The following is an 18,400-nucleotide window of genomic DNA, read 5'->3' as shown; positions in this document are numbered from 1 at the left end:
GTTTGTATTCAGTACGGCAGGTGCGTATCTGTAGTTGATTTCTCGGAGTAACATTCAAAGCCTCCCTCAGCTTCTGCACCGCCTTAGAACAAGATGAATCACACCGTCTAGGAGTTAGAGTGACTACCTTACGTGCCGCGGCACTTAAGAGTTCCCCTACCTTAATGGTGATAACGTTAAAGTCACTAAGGACATCCCTCGAAGAAGTACCTGGTGAGTTACAGAGTGCTAATTCTGCAGCACAAGAATCTCTTCACCATAAAAGGTGTCTGGGGAGACCTGCGACCATTTGGGCCGGCACCTACCATCCATTGGTCTTAGCGTGCAGTTACTATCAAGTGACTTTTGCTCCTCTTTTACCCATCAGTTCAACTTTTCTATGAAACCAAAAGAGGATTAACCTGAGGGACGCCTGGCATCTTGATGACACTAACAATATAATACCTTTTAAATATGTTTTTAAAAGAGTTTTTAAACTGTGTACACTTGTTTTATTTGTCTCTCTCGCTATTTGCACTCTTTTTAATCATGCAAAGGTTTTACCGGCTTAAAGGCTGGAGCAGCCGGGCATCGCGGGCCTTGCGCTGAAATGGCTCCACTCCTTCTTACCTGACAGACAACAGGAAGCAGTAGCGGTCAGTGGTGGGAGTGTTGCCGGGTGGTGACGTGGGGCAGGAGAGGGGTAGGGTGGGGGGTAGTAAACTACGGAATACGGCCAAATAGAGGTAAGTAAACATATAAATAAATAAAACGAATTTCGTTGCATGCACTGCATCGCCAAAAGAATAAATACTATACATTTATGAAAAAAAAGTAGACCTAAAAATAATATAAATGACAACCATATAACACAGATTGATATTTTAATGATAATAAAAAATATTGAAAAAAAGATAACCTTACAAGTAATATTCTGACAGAAGTACAGCATAACATGATATTTGAGATGAATGTATGATGGTATTTCGCGTGCATTTAGCACGCATGCCTTCTGAATGCCGCCATTAGAACAAACGCGACTTTAGCACACATTTGTACAGCACGCAAATCATTTTAATGACTTGCTTTTTGGGGCGTGCTGGATTTTAGAATTGTTTCATTTATTATTCCAACTCCAGTCTGCGCAACAGTAGGGAAGGTGTTGGACTTTAGATCAAACTCCCATTCCATCAATGCGCCCCCCTAAAGCAAGTTTTTGTAACAACTTGGCTGCTGAACGAGTGCGTGCTAAAGACACGTTCATTCTATTGCCGGCACTGTGAAGGAACAGCATGATTCCGGCGGCGTCCTAAAGGATGTTTCCCAACAGCTACCACAGTTGAAGTATTCCATAGGTAAGATGAACACTGTGGGACAGATTTTCCAAATTTCTCAAGCAATGCAGCTCTGAAACCAAAGTTTCTGTGTAGCATTGTGTGAAAGGGAGAGAACAGAACAAGGGCACATCTTCTATTATATGGTGCTCTTTTTCTCTCTTCCCTCGCTGGCAAACGGTAGGCTTCAATGTGCCAAAGCACTCTCCGTTACACAAGAAATCAAGGGTGTGTATGTGATATCAAGCACTGGTTTTGCACCGGAAGGATACTGCTCCCGTAGAAAATACAATGCCTGCATATACTCTAATAGTTTTGAACTTTGTATGGGTGCTATACAGTGTAGCACACAAGCAAAATTAGAAACGTTTTGAGAAAAGAAGACTTTTCCCCAACATTATTACTGCCTCCTGAATGTGTTAATTTTTGGTGCAAAGTCTTGTCTATCTTTTTTAAAAGGTAGAGCTTTGTGTTAAAATCCATGCGTGGTTGCACAGGAATGCCCATGTACCACTCATGGAAACCCCACTGAGTGCAAACTAGCACAAAGCGTTACTTTGTGTTACGCTAGGGTGTTTTTCCAAAAGCATATCCGGATTTGGAACAAAAGTTTGTGTTACTTTTGCAGTACAAACCCAGGGCAAAGTGTCAGTAAATCTGCGCCAGGGTAAGAGTGTGCACACTTTTGTTGCACCAAGAAGGGATACGCAAAGGCACTTGTACTCCAACATAGCAGCAATCCAGAAAGCCAGAAGTAAGGCCATGAACCAAAGTTCTCTGAGACCTACTTATTCACAATCACCATGTGACCTTTGCAGAAAAAAATATGGCTCACACTGTAATTTCCTTTTCGGATGTGCTTTTAGTCATCAAATAGACACAAAGAACATTATGATGGAGGTGGTCCCATATATTTTTTGTTATAGCTTTGTAGATGTCCTAAGACTGAAAGATTAACTTTTCGCTACAGAATTTTGCAGATTTGAACCCAAACCATTTTTTCTAGAAAGTTGCTGTGGGTCCTTAGAACTCTACCTAGAGAGATATGGGCCTCATTTTATTATGGGAGTATTGAGAGTGCTAATTTAAGACAGATCTGTGCCACAGTGTTAAGGTTCAGAAAAGGGGGTGGTGATGAACAGAGTGTCTGAATTAAGCAGACCACTCTTACCCAGTCCAAAGATCAGGGCTTGATCCACCACCGTTATTTAGCTCACTGCCCCATCCCAGCTCAGAACCTGGCTATATGCAAATTAGTCTGTCCCTGGCCCAGTGCATCATGGGAACAGGGCAGACCAAACTACCAAGCCAATTCTTCACCAGAAAGGATACAAGCTACCGGGGACCGGTTTCTGGCATTTCAGCCTCGTCGGCCCGGCTTGCTTGAATCCTGATGGAGCAGTGAGCAAGGGACTCATGTCTGAGTATACCCTGCCACACCTATAGTGGCCAAAAACGATTCAGAAAAGGGGGTGGTGATGAACAGAGTGTCTGAATTAAGCAGACCACTCTTACCCAGTCCAAAGATCAGGGCTTGATCCATCACCGTTATTTAGCTCACTGCCCCATCCCAGCTCAGAACCTGGCTATATGCAAATTAGTCTGTCCCTGGCCCAGTGCATCATGGGAACAGGGCAGACCAAACTACCAAGCCAATTCTTCACCAGAAAGGATACAAGCTACCGGGGACCGTTTTCTGGCATTTCAGCCTCGTCGGCCCGGCTTGCTTGAATCCTGATGGAGCAGTGAGCAAGGGACTCATGTCTTAGTATACCCTGCCACACCTATAGTGGCCAAAAACGATTCAGAAAAGGGGGTGGTGATGAACAGAGTGTCTGAATTAAGCAGACCACTCTTACCCAGTCCAAAGATCAGGGCTTGATCCATCACCGTTATTTAGCTCACTGCCCCATCCCAGCTCAGAACCTGGCTATATGCAAATTAGTCTGTCCCTGGCCCAGTGCATCATGGGAACAGGGCAGACCAAACTACCAAGCCAATTCTTCACCAGAAAGGATACAAGCTACCGGGGACCGGTTTCTGGCATTTCAGCCTCGTCGGCCCGGCTTGCTTGAATCCTGATGGAGCAGTGAGCAAGGGACTCATGTCTGAGTATACCCTGCCACACCTATAGTGGCCAAAAACGATTCAGAAAAGGGGGTGGTGATGAACAGAGTGTCTGAATTAAGCAAACCACTCTTACCCAGTCCAAAGATCAGGGCTTGATCCATCACCGTTATTTAGCTCACTGCCCCATCCCAGCTCAGAACCTGGCTATATGCAAATTAGTCTGTCCCTGGCCCAGTGCATCATAGGAACAGGGCAGACCAAACTACCAAGCCAATTCTTCACCAGAAAGGATACAAGCTACCGGGGACCGGTTTCTGGCATTTCAGCCTCGTCGGCCCGGCTTGCTTGAATCCTGATGGAGCAGTGAGCAAGGGACTCATGTCTGAGTATACCCTTCCACACTCATGGTGGCCAAAATATTAAGTGTTAAGGTGGCTGGTGTCATAAATGGTTGAAGAGCTCGAGGGGGACTTGTGTCTTAACCCCTTCGATGCTGATGACGGAGCGGTTCCGTCATCAGCATCGGTTGGGCTGTGCTGATGATGGAACCGCTCCGTCATCAGTACAGCCCTGGGGGGGAGCGCTGGCGCTCCCCCCCTGGGGCATCGATCCTGGGTATTTTAGCTGGTGTGGCAGCGGAAGACTTTCCGCTGCCACCCCCTGGCCCCCCCACGCTTCCTGGTGACGTCAGCGCGTACAGCGCGCACCGACGTCATCAGGATGCGCTGGAATCCATTTCATTCCAGCACGTCCAGCAGACAGGTCGGTCTTTGGTGCTCCGGTGGGGGGGGTCGTTTTTCAGTGCCTTGAGGCATCGGGGGGAGGAAACTGTGTTTCCTCTCCCCTGATGTCCCAATGCAGGGCATTCCTGGTGCACGATTGCGCACAGCATCGCGATCGTGCACCAGGAATGCCCCACTAGACACCAGGGATTGTGTTGGTGCGTTTGTCTTTGTGCTGTAAGTGACCCCTTGGGCAAGGGTCGCTTCCATTTTTGGGCCAAAATATTTTTCAGACTTTTCTGCCCCCCCGGGGCAGATCGGCCGTTTTTTGGGCCGATCTGCACCCAGGGGGGCAGAAAAGCCCACTAGTCACCAGGGATTTATTTACAATTGAAAAGGAAGCGACCCCTTGGGGGAGGGTCGCTTCCTAGTGGGCCTTATTTTTTTTTAGACTTTTCTGCCCCCCCTGGGGGCAGATCGGCCATTTTTTGGGCCGCATCTGGACCCAGGGGGGGCAGAAAAGCCCACTAGACACCAGGGATTGAATCATATTTATAAAGGAAGCGACCCCTTGGGCAAGGGTCGCTTCCTTAGGGGGGTCATTTATTTTTCTGACTTTTATGCCCCCCCCTGGGGCAGATCGGCCATTTTTTTGGCCGATCTGCACCCAGGGGGGGGGGGGCAGAAAAGCCCACTAGACACTAGGGATTTGTTTATAATTATAAAGGAAGCGACCCCTTGGGGAAGGGTCGCTTTCTAGTGGCCCATAATTTTTTTCAGACTTGTCTGCCCCCCCCTGGGGGCAGATCAGCCATTTTTTGGGCCGCATCTGGACCCAGGGGGGGTCGAAAAGCCCACTAGACACCAGGGATTTTATTATATTTATAAAGGAAGCGACCCCTTGGGCAAAGGTTGCTTCCAGGGGGCATTATAAATATTGTAGACTGCTCTGCCCCCCCTGGGGGCAGATCAGCTGTTTTTTTTACCGTTCTGGACCCAGGGGGGGATAGAAAAGCCCACTAGACTCCAGGTTTTTTTTTTATAGGGAGCGACCCCTTTGCCAAGGGTTACTTCCTTGGGCCCATTTGTTTTCAAAAGTATGTTCTGCCGTGTCTTTATTTGGCCTCTCTGCCCTCCGTAGGGTTGCTTCTAGGGGGCCCACGCTAATAATGATTTATAATCTTCCCCGCTTGGGGACAGACACCCCATTTGTGACATACGCTGTGACATAGCATGTTGTAATGTGTGTTGTTTTTGTTTCTTCTAATGTGTATTTTTTTTTCTCTTTAGATTGTTGCAGTGTGCGGTTCCGTTACTGGTGGTTCTGTTGTTCTGCTGTTTCTGTAGTTGCATGTGTTTGGTAAGAGACCTCTTATTTGTTCAATTGTAATGTAATTGTTTATTTTGCAAAGTGTGTAGTAATACGAGTATGTTTGGTTTCTGTTTTTTGTGATTGTAAAACATGTTTTGCATTTGTTTTTGATGTGTCCTTCTGTAGATGTAAGTTTTTTTTTTCTTCTTTCTAGTGGGATATTGTTGCCTATTTGCTGTGTCTTTGCAGAGTAGGTGCTGGTGAGTGTAGTTGTGTCTTGTAAGTGAATTGTATATTTTTTCTAAATATAGATTTTTGTGAAAAAGGCTTACATTTTTTATCTTACTTTGCACAGTGTTGGGGTTGTTGAGTTGTTTGTGCAGACTCCTTTATTTGTAAGGATAATGGCTAGCCGCCGGATTACTGCTCAGCAAGTTGTTGGAATGCTTTTTGATTCTTCCTCTGACCATGGTCCAGAGACTGACTCTGATTCTGAGCCAGAGGTGGGAGGTGAAGATTCAGGTAGTGAGTTTTCTCTATACATGGCTTCATCTGATGATGAAGACACTCTGAGTGCTGATGAAGCTACTTTTGGTGTGGATGATGTGCCTGTGGTTGCGGAGGACATTGCTGTGCCTGTGGTTGCGGAGGACATTGCTGTGCCAATAGTGCGGCAAGAGACATCTGGGCTGCAGCCTGGGGCTGCTAGACTTCCAGTTGGTGTAGTGAGACAAGAGGCAGCTGGGCAGCTGGGCAGCAGCCTGCGGCTGCAAGACTTGACGTTGAAAGTTCTGACCTCTGGGTTGCACCAGGCATGGTGCAGCCGGCATTGCCTGAATTTACTGGTGTTCCAGGGTGTAGGGTGAACACTGAAAACTTTTTGCCTATTGATTTTTTCAAGTTGTTTATGGATGATGTGTATTTGGCAGAGATTGTAGAGCAGACTAATTTGTATGCTGAAATTTTTTTGAGGGTGAACAGTGCCATCCTTAATCCCCACGCTAGAGCTACCCGGTGGACTCCCACAAATTTGGAGGAGATGAAAAAGTTTTTGGGTTTAACTTTTTTGATGGGCTTGCTTAGGAAACCATCAATGGCTTCATATTGGTCTACTAGTCCCTTGATGGCAAAAGCTATATTTCCGGCAGTCATGAGTCGTGATAGGTATTTGCTTCTGCTTCGGATGATGCATTTTGTTGACAATAGTCTTGCTTTGCCACGAGATCACCCTGATTGTGACCGTCTTTTCAAGATTCGGCCTGTCATTGATCATTTTGTTGATCGATTTCCTGAGATCTTTTATCCTGGAAAAGAAATTGCAGTGGATGAGTCTTTGCTGTTGTTCAAGGGCCGCTTGGTATTTCGGCAATACATTCCTAGTAAGAGGGCACCCTATGGAATCAAACTGTATATGCTGTGTGACAGTGAGACTGGATATGTCTCTAATTTCAGGGTGTACACTGGTAAGGAATCCAGGATTAACCCCCCTGGTTGTCCGTCGACTTTTGGAGTGACTGAGAAAATTGTGTGGGAACTTGGTCGTGGATTTTTGAACAAAGGCCATCATTTGTATGTCAATAACTTCTACACTGGTGTGCGGTTGTTCAGGGAATTGACCAAAGTGGACACTGTTGCTTGTGGCACAATCTGCTCAAACCGTAAAGGTTTCCCAAAAGAACTTATTTGTCGAAAGCTTGCTTGGGGACAGTGCAGTGCATTGCGTTGTGAGGAGCTTCTAGCTGTGAAGTTTTCAGACAGGAGAGATGTCTACATGTTGACTACAATACATGATGAAAGCACTGAACCGGTGACTGTTTGGGGTCAGGTTGCAGAAGTGCGCAAACCTGTGTGCATAATGGACTACAATAGGCACATGGGTGGTGTTGACAGAGTAGATCAGAGGTTGGAACCGTATGCTGCTCTTCGTAAGGCTTACATTTGGTACAAGAAGTTGGCTATTCATCCTTTCCACTTGGCAACCTTTAATCCTTTTGTTGTGTTCCAGAAATCTTGTCCCCAGTCAAAGATGACTTTTGTAAAGTTTCAGGAGTCTGTAATAGGCAGCCTTGTTTTAGTGGAACAGGCAAGTGTTCCTAGAGTTGGAGTGGTGGAGGATGTTGCCAGATTGAAAGATCGCCATTTTCCTGATACAATTCCTCCTACAACCTCAAAAGACTTTCCCAGTCGGAGATGTAGAGTCTGTTGGCGAAGAGGTTTGCGGAAGGAGGTTCGTATGTACTGCCTTGACTGCCCTTCAAACCCCGGGCGGGGTGTACTTGCTTGTTTTAGATTGTACCACACGCAAAAGAATTTTTGGGAGTATCAATGAGTGGTAAAGTGAACTGGTTGGTCTTTATTCTTTAAAACTTATTGTTCAGTTTCAAAGTTTGCATTTGTGTAGTCTTTTTAGATGTAGTTGTTGAGTTAGTAGATTTGTATCAATTTGCAATTTGTTTTTGTTTTTCTTTTATTTAAAAAAAAAACTAAAGTATGATGTTGGTTTGCGTGTAGTGTCCATTGTCTGACGGTGTGCATGGTTCAGCGCTTGGCTGCCGGTGTCTGTGGACTGGTGCTTGTCTGGCGGTGTCTGTGGACTGGTGCTTGGCTGGCGGTGTGCGTGGTCTGGTGTTTGGTTGGCGGTGTGCGTGCTCTTGCGCTTGCCTGGTGTTGTGTTTGGATTTGTCCTTGGCTGGTGGTGTGCGTGGAGTGGCGATTGGCTGGTGGTGTGTGTGGAGTCGCGCTTGGCTGGTGGTGTGTGTGGAGTGGCGCTTGGCTGGTGGTGTGCATGGAGAGGTACTTTGCTGTCTGTGCACAGAGTGGTGTTTGGCTGGCGGTGTGTGTGGAGTGGCGCTTGGCTTGCGGTGTGCGTGGAGTGATGTGGAGTGGTACTTGGCTGTCGGTGTGCGCTGAGTGGTGTTTGGCTGGCAGTGTGCATGGTCTGGTGCTTGAATGGTGGTGTGCGTGGAGTGGCGCTTGGCTGGCGGTGTGTGTGGTGTGGCGCTTGGCTGGTGGTGTGCGTGGAGTGGTACTTGGCTGTCTGTGCACGGAGTGGTGTTTGGCTTGCAGTGTGCGTGGAGTGGTGCTTGGCTGGTGGTGTGTGTGGAGTGGTACTTGGCTGTCGGTGTGCGCTGAGTGGTGTTTGGCTGGCGGTGTGCATGGTCTGGTGCTTGGATGGTGGTGTGGGTGGACTGGCGCTTGGCTGGCGGTGTGTGAGTAGTTACTTTCTTTTGGTCACTACACACACTGCTAGTTGAGTGACACTCCACGCAGTCCATCATTTTGTGTAGTTGCAATGTCAGAAATGTGGGCGTGTGAAAGTGATGGGCCCTTGAATGGCGCTGTCTGCTGGTGTGAGTGTTGAAATGTGATGGGTCCGCGGCAGGCGGTGTGAATGTTTTGTATGTGTCACATGTACGAAAGGTGTATGAATGGCCTGTAAAGAAGTTGGTGCCTTGACGTGGCTTTACAGCTCACGAGCTGTGAGTCAGTGGTTCAGTTTATCATACTTTCAATTATACGCAGTGTATTTCATTTTTGTGAAATTACTTGCGAATACAATTGTATGTACTGAATCATCACTCACCCTCGTGCCAAATCTAACCAGTATGTGTGTGTGCTTGCGGATTAGATGGCTGTGCAGTAATATTTGTCTTTTATCTCTTTCTGAAGTAGGGTGTACCTTGTCCCTTATTGTGATTGTTGTAATGTGTTGCTGTTCCTTCCGGATGGTGTCAATGGTTTGGTTTGTATCAGGTATGAAAGGTGCGTGAATGGCCTGTAAAACGGTTGGTGCCTTGTCGTGGCTTTACAGCTCACGAGTTGCGAGTCACTGGTTCGGTTTTTATGCATTTATTTATTGACAGAGCATTTCATTTTTTTGTTAATAAAATTTTATGTACTGAACCATCACTCGCCCTCGTGCCAAATCCAACCTGTATGTGTGTGTCTTTGAGGAATAGATAGCCGTGCTTGAATGTTTGACTTTTGAGTAACTCTGTTAAGGTGTACATTATAGCTATAAATAACTTACTAAATTTAGATATTATTGTTAAAGCATGGAAGTATATGGTCATGTCTTTCTGGTAAACTCTATTGTTGATTTTTATCCACAATCTCCTGCAAACTTGAAATTGTCTGTCACAATTTCCATGTAATATTGTCCCAAGAATCGCACGCTATCAAATTGAAAACTTCATTCTCCACTGTACGATTTGGACCTTTTCCTGTTGCAGCCACTATGCCTACCTACGCAAGTGAGATACCATTTTTTTCGGGAGACCCGGGGGAACGCTGGGTGGGTGGAAATTTGTTGATCCACGCAGATTCCAGAACTTTCCACCACAGAAATGTGAGGAAAATGTTTTTTTTTTGTCAATTTCTTAGATTTGCAAGGGATTCTGGGTAATAGAACCTGGTGGTAGGCAGTCGAGTCACCCCATCCTGAATTCCCCTGGGTGTCTAGTTTTCAAAAATGTATAGGTTTGCTAGGTTTCCCTAGGTGCCGGCAGAGCTAGGGTTCAAAAACAAAAAGGTAGTCTCTTTGCCCAAAAAGGGCAGGATTTCACTGGGAAATTGAGGTGCGACCACGTTGCGTTTTGCACTGTTTCCTGTCGCAGGCACTAGGCAGACCCAGGCAAGTGAGGTACAATTTTTTTGGGGAGACCCCAGGGAACGCTGGGTGGGTGGAAATTTGTTGATCCACGCAGATTCCAGAACTTTCCACCACAGAAATGTGAGGAAAATGCATTTTTTCACAATTTTTTTAGATTTGCACCTGGTGGTAGGCAGTCGAGTCACCCCATCCTGAATTCCCCTGGGTGTCTAGTTTTAAAAAATGTATAGGTTTGCTAGGTTTCCCTAGGTGCCGGCAGAGCTAGGGTTCAAAAACAAAAGATAGTCTCTTTGCCCAAAAAGGGCGGGATTTCACTGGGAACTTGAGGTGCAACCATGTTGCGTTTTAAGCTGTTTCCTGTCGCAGGCACTAGGCAGACCCAGGCAAGTGAGGTACCATTGTTTTCGGGAGACCCGGGGAAACGCTGGGTGGGTGGAAATTTGTTGATCCACGCAGATTCCAGAACTTTCCACCACAGAAATGTGAGGAAAATGTGTTTTTTTTGTCAATTTCTTAGCTTTGCAAGGGATTCTGGGTAACAGAACCTGGTGGTAGGCAGTCGAGTCACCCCATCCTGAATTTCCCTGGGTGTCTACATTTAAAACATTTATAGGTTTGCAAGGTTTCCCTAGGTGCCGGCAGAGTTAGGGTTCAAAAACAAAAGGTAGTCTCTTTGCCCAAAAAGGGCAGGATTTCACTGGGAAATTGAGGTGCGACCACGTTGCGTTTTGCGCTGTTTCCTGTCGCAGGCACTAGGCAGACCCAGGCAAGTGAGGTACCATTTTTTGGGGGAGACCCGGGGAAACGCTGGGTGGGTGAAAATTTGTTGATCCATGCAGATTCCAGAACTTTCCACCACAGAAATGTGAGGAAAATGTGTTTTTTTGTCAATTTCTTAGCTTTGCAAGGGATTCTGGGTAACAGAACCTGGTGGTAGGCAGTCGAGTCACCCCATCCTGAATTTCCCTGGGTGTTTACTTTTCAAAAATGTATAGGTTTCCCTAGGTGCCGGCAGAGCTAGGGTGCAAAAACTACAGCTAGGCACTTTGCCATAAAAGGGTCAATTTGTAACTGCAAAATTGAGGTGTGACCACGTTGCATTTTGCGCCGTTTCCTGTCGCAGGCACAAGGCCGACCCACACAAGTGAAGTACCGTTTTTATCGAGAGACTTAGGGTAATTCAGATTTGTAAATCAACTGTTATTAACAATTGAGTTTTCATGCATTTCTCCCTTCCCAACGAAAGCCATTGTGTAAAAAAAAATATTTTTCAAAAATTACAAATAATTCTTATGCTAGTATGAGTATTCCCAATTTTGAAAATGTGCAATTATATACTGTTTCAAAACTCTATAATTTGTACCCAATTCAGAAATACATAGGTGTCTTTCATACAGATTTTTACATGTATACATTTTCCAAGACAAAGGGCTCTATACCCAGTAAAAAAAAAATACCATTGCAAGTTGCTGCTCAGTTTTTGGATCTGGGTTCGTCGGGTTCTTGGTGAAACTACAAGTCCTATATATCCCCACAACCATAAAGGTCTAACGTATGTAACGGTATATTGCTTTCCAAGAGCTGTCAAAATTACAAAAAGTTATAGGTGAAAACGTTGAGACAAAAGGCTGTTTTTTTCAACAAATTTTCAATTATTCCAATATTTAACTGTTAGTTTCTATAAAGAAACTTCATGGATTTAGACAAATGACCCCTTTCTGAATTCAGAATTTTGTCTACTTTACGAAAATGTATTGCTTTTCAGGATCCATTATTGCTTTCAAACTCATTTCTACCATTAACTGGAAGGAGATGGAAAGCTCTAAAAATAGCAAAAATAGACTATGTCCCAGAAAAATGCCAAAACTGTGTGAAAAATGTTGGTTCTCTGACAAAAGACTGTCATTCCCTAAAAGCTGAGAAAATGGAGATTTCAGCCCCACAAACCCTTTTTTGATAACATTTTCAGGGAAAAACCCAGAGGCTTTCATTTGCAGCCAGTTTTTCCCATTTTTCTGAAAAAAACAAAAATGTCACTATGTTTTGGTTAATTTCTGGGACCCCTCCAAGGGAATCCACAAACCCTGGGCACCTTTAGAATCCACATGATGTTGGAAGAAAAGGACACAAATTTGACGTGGATACCTTATGTGGTCAAAAAGTTACAGGGGCCTAAGCGCGCACTACCCCAAATCGCCAAAAAAAGGCTTAGCACAGGAGGGGAAAAGGCCTAGCAGCGAAGGGGTTAAAGGTTTGAGGAATATTTCCACCTTTTTAATGTTACTGGAACGTTTATGATTGTGCTGCTTTGGGCTGGAAATATAGCAGCATTTGTTGACACGTCTAAAGTAATTAAAGAACACAACTAAACATCACAGAGTAACATACCATGAGGCAAAATGACGGCACAACAGAAACATAACTGCACAACGCAACTAAATCGTCAAAAGATAGCACAACACAGCGACCACAGAAAAACAAAACGATAGTAGCAAGAAAATGCAGCAGGACAAAAAATCCACACAACCTATTACCGCCATAAAATAAATATTCCTGCCATACATTACCATCTCCCCAAATCAGCTTTGAAAATACAGTGGTAAAAGGTGTTTGCACCAAGTACTCCCTTACTTTTTTTTATTCCCCCGAGGGCTGACTGCGCATGATAGCACATTGTGAAGCACCAAGGCTATCTAAAACATTTTATTATAATACAGGCTAATATATAATAATTATTAAATTAGTTGTTTTGACAATAGAGTGAAGTATGAAAAAGGAAAAAAACAAGAAAGATGAGATGTTATGGAAATGTATTCTTACTCCCCCAGGCGGTCTTTCATCTTTGACAGGCAGGTCATAATTAGGTCTCATAATTGGGTACATTTATGTCAGATCACTGCTTGCCAATTCTCATTCAAGCCAACAAATCGGAAATAAAAATCTATTATCATGATCAGTTAAATAGATGACATGCAAATCTAATTATGTGCACTTTGACGCTGAGTTTTATAAAGCGAATATGATAAGCAGAGCAGACGCATTTATGATAGAGGACGAGGTTGTATCTAGTGATGTATGGGGAGTATACAAGTTCACTATGTTATTCAGTAGGTATGGAGCTGAGTTGTGCTGCCTCCTGACATTCGCAGAAGGCAGCGTTTCTCTGTTCCAGACACTTGGATTGCAAACCAGCCTAACACAAATAGTAGGGACCAATGATCTCCCACTCCTTCTTCTGCAGTCCTACACTTAGGCCATTCCAACTATATCTGGAAACTTTCTTTCTTTGTCTGGTGCTCAAGCACACAGTGTAGCTGACAGTGACAACAAGCTGATTGGTCATTTTACAGGCTTCAGCTCTTTTAGTCAAATCGTGTTTGTGTGTGGGTGTGTGTGTGCCTGGTATGGGCATCCACCTTGACACACAGTGTCTCTCCTTGCTTATAATCACCGATATCTGGTTGATAGAGCGAGGGTTCACCTGCCCAGAAATTTACCATACTCACCTGGGCCCATAAACACATACACACATTGAACAGGTTAACCTACGCTATACCAGTGATTTAAATAACCTTTTATTTAGGACCTATACCATGACTTATCAAACCTTTTCACCGGTACCTAGAGTCCTAAGGGATCAAGGGAGTTAGCAAGAAAATAGGTAGTAAATAAACATGTGCACTCATAAAATAACCACAGACTCAGGAAAGATTTAAATGCTTTATCTAAATAATTTCTTTAAATGTCAGTGTCCATATTAAATTAATCAGAGCTTCATCAAATAAGAAGAATAAAATCAAAGCAAGATGATGTCAAAATATAATGAAACGTTCTTTAAGCATTCAAACATAGGAAGGGTAAGAAGAGGAAAACAGCACAATAACATATCCCGCTCAGCATTATATTTGCCTACAATGGTGTGAAGACCAGTCCTGGCCACGGGCTGGGATAAAGGACAGGACCCCCAATAGTGCAGGTGCCAACAGGATAGAACAGGTGCAGACCAGAATCAGGATAAGTATGAACCAAATCGGATCAGGAAAAGACCACCGCAGGCCAGGACCGGCACAAACAGCTAAAGTGCAACGCCAGCCTCACACCCCTCTCTGCAGCTAACAGTTGGACCCTGATTGGGTTAGCAAATCTTTTCCCTCAAGAACCCCGATTGAGTTATCGATCTCCTTCCCAGAACCCCGATTGGATTATCGAATCTTCTGACACAGTGCTCCACCAGCACCTCTGCTCCCGAATCTTCTGACAGAGTGCTCCGCCAGCACCTCTGCTCTCGATCGCCTATTGAGTGCGTTGGGTCAGTGACAGGTCAGCTATTCGGACAAGTTTGACAAATTAACTAGCTAAGCCTACCTTAGTTATACCATTTTCCAGGGCAGTGTACCACCCCCCAATGTTGCAAATGTGTGAATTCCCTCAATTTTATTGGTGAAAAGACGAGGAGAGGTCATCACACCATACCAGTTATGAGGTCATGCTCTTCAATATTCAGATTTATGTTCCCGCCCAATATTTTATTTTCCCATGTACTTTTATTCCACCCGGCAATGAATGTATCAATAAGAACTACAATGTAATATAACAATTCAGTTCAGCTTCCTCTCCAAGTGTCAAGAGGTAAGGTTCCCAAGAACATCATCTAGCAAGTCAGGTGTTGGCCGGGTTTCAATGCCATGGCTTATGGACTCTTGAACTCTTCTGCGCAGTCGCAGAATTGCAAGATGGAGTGCAGCAAGATTACATCAGGCCCAAATACGAGCTAATAGCAAAGTCAAAGAGAAACAGTTTTAGAACAAAGAATAAATGAATGCACTATATACCACTTATCTCTACTCCATTCCCATTACTTTATTTTAACTAAAGCATTAGAGATTATGCAGAACGAACAACTTAATAAAAGCAATAGTGCAAGCGTTAGCACGTTAACACACAGAGTAGCCATCTTAGTTCTAGTGCGCAGAAGCAAGAATTTCCCACCAAGCAGAGAGAATACGTCATGTCACGTGAGTGTGACAGACGCATGCGCAGTAACGTTCCCGCGTTGTGGCGGCCATTTTAATGCTTTTGAGTTACGGTTAGTAAAAGCACATATGCAAACATGGTGGTCAATACATTACTCATTATTTTGAGAGGGTTGAGTCCAAGCAAGGCGCTTTACGTGCGAAACCTTGCTCCATCAATCCCCTCGATGACGATATTTTATAACATCACAAATTACAGAAACAGATGCCAACTTTCCAACATTTACTCATTTCTATTTCTTCAAACACTCTTTTAGGCTTTTCCCCATTATTCACGTGGAAGTTTTTCATTTTCTTGTACAAATCCCCATTTAATTCTTCAAGCTCAATTTCACTGAAGTTTCTTTTCTTTCCTCTCTGATTTACCTTATATGTCTTTTTATGTTTGCAACATTTGCTACAAATTATTATCCCTAAAATCAGTAGTGCTACTCCCACCATTGGCATCAGTATTTTACCTACAAAACTCTTTCCTACGTTAGTGAACCAACTACCTATTGAGGAGAGACCACTAATTAGTCTTTTCCATTCACTGTCAACCTCCAGTGGTTTCAATTCTTCTCTCAAATTGGTAATATTTCTCGCGTACCTTTTAATTTCTACGCTTTCGTCTGGAATGTAAGTGCAACAATGTTGCGTATTCAGCATTCTACATACTCCACCCTCTTTTGCCAATAATATGTCAAGAGCAAGTAAATTTCGTAAAACCATTGATCTTACCGCAACCAATTCGGTATTGATCATCAAAAATCCACTAGCAGTGTAAGTCGATAAGCGATCCACCACTGTTGACAATTTGCAGATTCTTTGAGTGTTCAGAACTACTCCCACTGAAGGTATTATTGCACTAAATATGTCACCTTCAATTTCAGCAAATGATGCTCTTTTATTACGAGTTAGTCCATTAGTTTCTTTATTGCTTCCAGTGATTTTCTCTACGTGGTACACTTTTGGGAATACTATTCCGAAATAGCAACTCCTGTACCAATGCTCAGGCAATTTAAAATATGCTTTGTTCCCACAAATGTAATAAATTCCAGTATAAACTGGTTCAGTTCCATCTTTGAAACCCCAACCCCCAATAACTTTGAAATTGTGTTCGCATTCACTGGAACCAATGAATATATTGTTATAATAATCTGTTATCTCTCTATGGAGACAGAGTTTCCCTTTCTTTTCGAAATACAGCAACATAGCAGCTTGAGTCTTGCCATTAGAGGTAAACTCATTATTTTCAGCCCATTTAGGAATCTTTTGTTTATGAACAGTGTTTTTTCTATGGAAATCTTGTCTCCCTTTCTCGACTAAATCTAAAAACATATTTTCTTTTTCTTGTAATATACATGTTAGATTGTCTTTGTGAGCCTTGGCTACATCTATTGATCCTACTGTTAGAAAATAATTACCCATAAAGTGTGTAGAGTCTCTAGTACTAGGAAGATGATTTAAATTTCTACGCAAAGGAACTTCAGAAAAGACTACATAAAAATTAGAATAATAATACTGTAATTTTCCAGTTCTATAAAATAAACTAGCTAACATGCTACATGAAATACCATAGGTAAGGGGTAAATGATGGTAAGTGACCCCTTCAGCTACTGATGTGGGCAACTTCATGCACACGTAGCAATCACTAATTTCCAGCTTCTACATAATGTACTAACAGATTATCAAATACATTTAAATGAGTTCTATTTCTAGCTCTTCTATAATGTAAGTCTCCCTCATCTGGTGCTTCTAAATCTACTCCAGGTTGCTTAAGACTAACTGCTTTCTCATGTGTATGAGTATCTATTGTCTTAGGTGAATCTACTTTCTCAGGTATACTAGTGTTATTCTGCATTTCTTTGCTCATTAGGTAAGGTATAGCTGATGTTAATCCAAACCATATTATAACTACTATTACTATAATACAAGTGCATATTCTACAGCATGTCTTTAGACAATTTCTTTTCGGTCTTCTGTTAACATTATAATCAGACATTTCTGACCAAGGAGATTTTATCCCCTCTTTGTAACTTTTCCACAGATTTTTACCTGTGTTTCTTTTCTCAAGTTGGTCTCACTTTTCGACAGTCTGATCAACAATCAGTTTGTCATCACTCAATTCTAGATTTTTGAAATCTTCGAGTATGACATAGGTCCACACAGGTCCTTTAAACTTGTTATTCAGTCTTTTCAACCATGGACTTCTCCTTCTGGGTTGCTCTGTGGACGGTCCAGTTTACTTGCTCTGGTTCTTCATTTATTGGTTTATGGAGAAATGTCAGTCTTTTCACAAACCTAGGCCACGTATCTCCTTTTCTGAGTCTTTTAGCTGGCACTGTGCTTTGACTTTCTTCATATGCTCTTTTATTTTTATTCAGTTGTGGCACTACTTGTTCGTGTGTACAGACGGGATAGAGAGCGTTCGTTTGGAACTGTTGTTTCCATTGAGAAGGTGAGCGTTATGCACAGTGAGGAGGGGTAATTTTTAGTAGAAGAGTAGTGTACAATGGTCCCAGTTGATAGATTTCAGCGAGAGTTTGGTTTATGTGTTTTCAGACAGCCAGTGAGCCGTGAGAGTACCGAAGCGCCACCCTAAAGCACAGAACAGTTTTCAAAGGTAACATGGCATGTTCGTGTTTCGCATCAGAAGTTGAGGTGCACTTAAGTTGAAGCTGTAGTAATTTTTGGTTCATCATTATTTTTTTAGAGTGGATGAGTCGACTTCACAGCGTCTCCAGTGAGTTTGATTTCCCCCAAAACAATTTTTCACTTACACAGAGGTGTTGGTATTTGGGTTCTTTCCAGTTTCATGTTGCCTAAATATCAGAAATATACTCGAGCCTTGTAATACTAGGTTTTTTGGCGCCCTGTAAATACTTTGAAGTGTACTAATTAATAATTACATTCAGTCCACAGGCCCCTGACGAAGAGCTCTATGAGCTTGAAATGCATTGGGCATAAAAGACAAGTTATCGACGTGAAAGATTTATAATTTTTGAACTGTTTGAATTTTGTACATCTGTGTAACAATGCATCCATTGTGACATATACAGTAAATTAGAATTGTAAAAAGCGAGGATTAATTTTTGGTTAAATATGTTTGATAAAAAAAAATTTGAAGCTCACATGAGCCAAATCAACAAGTTTCATAATTGTTATTATATGTGAAAAAAGATTGAGCGGCGTTCTCATAGTGAACCGCATTAGCAACAGTGCGCAGAGGTTAAGTGTTCCTCACACTTAAGATAAGTTCTCCAAGTTTAGGCACGGTCAGGACAAACGTGTCACCTCGGCAGCACGCTTGAACAAAAACAGATAAAGTTATTGTTTGTCAAAACAAAGTAATAGTT

The sequence above is a fragment of the Lissotriton helveticus genome, chromosome 2_1 (assembly GCF_964261635.1).
Source record: "Lissotriton helveticus chromosome 2_1, aLisHel1.1, whole genome shotgun sequence".
Taxonomy (NCBI): domain Eukaryota; kingdom Metazoa; phylum Chordata; class Amphibia; order Caudata; family Salamandridae; genus Lissotriton; species Lissotriton helveticus.
Note: the sequence above shows the minus strand (reverse complement) of the source record.